The following is a 4,555-nucleotide window of genomic DNA, read 5'->3' on the forward strand; positions in this document are numbered from 1 at the left end:
CCTGACCAAAAATATAATGACGCACCGAACCGTACAACCACAGTTACCCCGACTATCACTCCAGGGAATCTCAATTGTGGACAGAAAGCGCAGCAACTCCTTTATTAGGAAATGTTTCACAGGAAACTTATTCCCTGGACGTCAAAAAAAAAAAAAAGGATATTTTAAATAAATTTGATGAGGAATCGATTGCCACGCTGCGAACTATGTATCTGACTCTACCCATACCCCCAAGGCAAAAGAGACCCACTTCAAAATTATGACTGACATCTACCCATCTAAGGAATTATCGATGGTACGCTTTAATTTTGAAGATAATATTTGTACATTTTGTGAAGACAACATTGAAACCACTGACCATATATTTTTTCTCCTTCTCATTCCATCGTCACCAGTTTCCTTCTCAAAAGATGATATAACATTCTGTTTACTTATAAGCAACATAACAGATGAACTCTGTGTCAATGTTCTTTTAGGCCTGGCCAAGTTCTTCATTCACAAGAACAGAATGCAAAAATGCTCCCCAAATTTTAATGTCTTCATAAACGATTTTGAAATATAAAAAAAAAAAAAAAAATCCTTAAAACTTATGGAAAAATCCGAAAACAAAAAAATATAGTTACCCATGTCCGAGGTTCCTTTTTTTTTTGGTAAAAAAAAAAAAAAAAACAAAAAAAACAACTTGATTACATGTTACATTCCCCTTGCAATTTTTTTTTTTTTTTTCGTTTTAATTTCTTATTTGTCTATCTATTGATTTAATTACTTCCTTTTAATTTCTTTTTTTGTCTCGCACTGTAAATTTCTCACAAACCTGTAACACTATTAACTTCTCATTACATACAGAACAAATGTCCTGATGTCCGTTGCTTCCTCATCCCTGGTTGTTTCATTGACATTCAGTTCTACCTTGCTATGTTTATTTGTACATTTGTATATTTGGGTGTACTATTTATGTTCAATTAAAAACAGTTTGATGTCTGAGATTCCTTGTGAACCGCCAACTTAATTACATGTTATATTCCCCTCACAATTTTTTTTTTTCGTTTTTAATTTTATTTTTCTATCTATTTATTTAATTATATCCTTCTAATTTTCTTTTTTTGTCTAGCATTAAAAATTTCTCGCAAACCGTTAACACTATTAACTTCTGATTACTTACAGCACGATTGCGCTTATGCCCCCCCACCCATCCCGCTTTTTCCGTACGGAGGCAGACACTGAGATCGAAAGCAAATGGGTGTCATTGAAATGCAGTAACAGGGTGATAACAGCCGTGTTCGAAGTGTGTAGGGGCTTATAGGAGAGCAGAAGCACGTCACGCAATTCACCTGAGTTCGGAGGATCGGGAGTACCAGGGCCCATAGCGGAGAAGCGGAAGAGCGGAGTTATGTGTCTCTTCTCAAAGGCGGGGAAGCTGGGGGGCAGCAGGACCCCTTAGACCGGCTAAGGTGAGCCTACTCCGGACAGAGATCACCCGGAGTTATGACTGGAGCTCCCGGACCTCTGGGCACACACATATGTGAATGACTGGATGAGCTAATGTTGGTTTGGTTGTGGATACGTTTCGGCCAATGCTATCAGCACAGCGATGATGAGTTCAGGTGTGTCTGTGTGTGTTTGTGTGTTTGTGTGTGTGTGTGTGTGTGTGTGTGTGTGTGCGTGTGTTTGTGTGTGTGTGAGAGTTTGTTTTTGTGGGTTGGGGGGGGTTCCCGCGGACACGGAGTACCAGGGCCTGGAGCGGATGAGGTGAGGAGCGGAGGAGAGCAGAAGCCCGGACCGTGATTCGCTTGTGTCCAGCGGTTCGGGAGTTCCAGGGCCCGAAACGGAGGAGCGGAGGAGCGGAGGAGCGGAGGAGCGGAGGAGCGGAGGAGCGGAGGACAGCAAAACCCCTTTCTGCAATTCGCCTGAGTCCGGCGGATCGGTAGTACCTGGTTCCGCAGCGGATGAGCGGAGGAGTGGAGGAGATGTTTCTCTTCTCAGAGGCGGCGAGGGGGGGGGGGCAGGACCCCTTACCCTTATCCCCCCCGGACGTTTGAGTGGAGCTCCCGGACCTCCGGGCACGCACATGCGAATGACTGGATCACAGGGAGTGCCAGGGCCTGGAGCGGATGAGCAGAGGAGAGGCGGAGGGCAGAAGCCCGGCCCTGTTCAAGAGTTCCAGGGTCCAAAGCGGGGGAGCGAAGAAGCGGAGGAGGGGAGGAGAGCAGAAGAGCAAAAAACTGGCCCGGAATTCACCGAAGTCCCGCGGATCGGGAGTTCCAGGGCCCGGAGCGGAAGAGCGGAGGAGCGGAGGAGAGGAGGAGCGGAGCAAAGCTAAGCCCGTCTTAACAACAAGGAAATTACAGATGAGGCTATAATTTCTAATGAAAACTTTAAATTCTATAGCCACGTATACACTTCGACATTGTCAAAAAGCGATTGTGACTCCTTTCCATTAAATATTCCTCAATATATCCCAAAAATAAACAACAAACAATATATGTTTGTTTATATATGTTTATATATAAACAACAAAAAATATACAGTTTGATGTCTGAGATTCCTTGTGAATCGCCAACTTAATTACATGTCGTATTCCCCTTGCATTTTTTTTTTTTGGTTTTAATTTCATTTGTCTATCTATTTATCTAATTATTTCCTTTTAATTTCGTTTTTTGTCTAGCACTGTAAATTTCTCACAAACCTGTAACACTATTAACTTCTCATTACATACAGAACAAATGTCCTCATGTCCGTTGCTTCCTCATGCCTGGTTGTTTCATTGACATTCAGTTCTACCTTGCTATGTTTATTTGTACATTTGTATATTTGGGTGTACTATTTATGTTCAATTAAAAACAGTTTGATGTCTGAGATTCCCTGTGAACCGCCAACTTAATTACATGTTATATTCCCCTCACAATTTTTTTTTTTTCGTTTTTAATTTTATTTTTCTATCTATTTATTTAATTATATCCTTTTAATTTTCTTTTTTTGTCTAGCATTAAAAATTTCTCGCAAACCGTTAACACTATTAACTTCTGATTACTTACAGCACGAATGCGCTTATGCCCCCCCACCCCCCACCCCCCCGCTTTTTCCGTACGGTGGCAGACACTGAGATCGAAAGCAAATGGGTGTCATTGAAATGCAGTAACAGGGTGATAACAGCCGTGTTCGAAGTGTGTAGGGGCTTATAGTAGAGCAGAAGCACGTCACGCAATTCACCTGAGTTCGGAGGATCGGGAGTACCAGGGCCCATAGCGGAGAAGCGGAAGAGCGGAGTTATGTGTCTCTTCTCAAAGGCCGGGAAGCTGGGGGGCAGCAGGACCCCTTAGAGCGGCTAATGTGAGCCTTCTCCGGACATAGATCACCCGGACTTATGACTGGAGCTCCCGGACCTCTGGGCACACACATATGTGAATGAGTGGATGAGCTAATGTTGGTTTGGTTGTGGAAACGTTTCGGCCAATGCTATTAGCACAGCTATGATGAGTTCAGGTGTGTCTGTGTGTGTTTGTGTGTTTGTGTGTGTGTGTGTGTGTGTGTGTGTGCGTGTGTTTGTGTGTGTGTGAGAGTTTGTTTTTGTGGGTTGGGGGGGGTTCCCGCGGACACGGAGTACCAGGGCCTGGAGCGGATGAGGTGAGGAGCGGAGGAGAGCAGAAGCCCGGACCGTGATTCGCTTGTGTCCAGCGGTTCGGGAGTTCCAGGGCCCGAAACGGAGGAGCGGAGGAGCGGAGGACGGCAAAACCCCTTTCTGCAATTCGCCTGAGTCCGGCGGATCGGTAATACCTGGTTCCGCAGCGGAGGAGCGGAGGAGTGGAGGAGATGTTTCTCTTCTCAGAGGCGGCGAGGAGGGGGGGAGAGGGACAGGACCCCTTACCCTTACCCCCCCCGGACGTTTGAGTGGAGCTCCCGGACCTCCGGGCACGCACATGCGAATGACTGGATCACAGGGAGTGCCAGGGCCTGGAGCGGATGAGCAGAGGAGAGGCGGAGGGCAGAAGCCCGGCCCTGTTCAAGAGTTCCAGGGTCCAAAGCGGGGGAGCGAAGAAGCGGAGGAGGGGAGGAGAGCAGAAGAGCAAAAAAACTGGCCCGGAATTCACCGAAGTCCCGCGGATCGGGAGTTCCAGGGCCCGGAGCGGAAGAGCGGAGGAGAGGAGGAGCGGAGCAAAGCGGAAGCCCGTCTTAACAACAAGGAAATTACAGATGAGGCTATCATTTCCAATGAAAACTTTAAATTCTATAGCCACCTATACACTTCGACATTGTCAAAAAGCGATTGTGACTCCTTTCCATTAAATATTCCTCAATATATCCCAAAAATAAACAACAAACAATATATGTTTGTTTATATATGTTTATATATAAACAACAAAAAATATACAGTTTGATGTCTGAGATTCCTTGTGAATCGCCAACTTAATTACATGTCGTATTCCCCTTGCATTTTTTTTTTTCGGTTTTAATTTCATTGGTCTATCTATTTATTTAATTATTTCCTTTTAATTTCTTTTTTTGTCTAGCAATGTAAATTTCTCACAAACCGTTAACACTATTAACTTCTGATTAC

The sequence above is a fragment of the Fistularia commersonii genome, unplaced genomic scaffold (genome assembly GCF_037954325.1).
Source record: "Fistularia commersonii isolate RoL2024-O1a breed Wild unplaced genomic scaffold, RoL_Fcom_v1.0 HiC_scaffold_44, whole genome shotgun sequence".
In the NCBI taxonomy this organism is placed as follows: domain Eukaryota; kingdom Metazoa; phylum Chordata; class Actinopteri; order Syngnathiformes; family Fistulariidae; genus Fistularia; species Fistularia commersonii.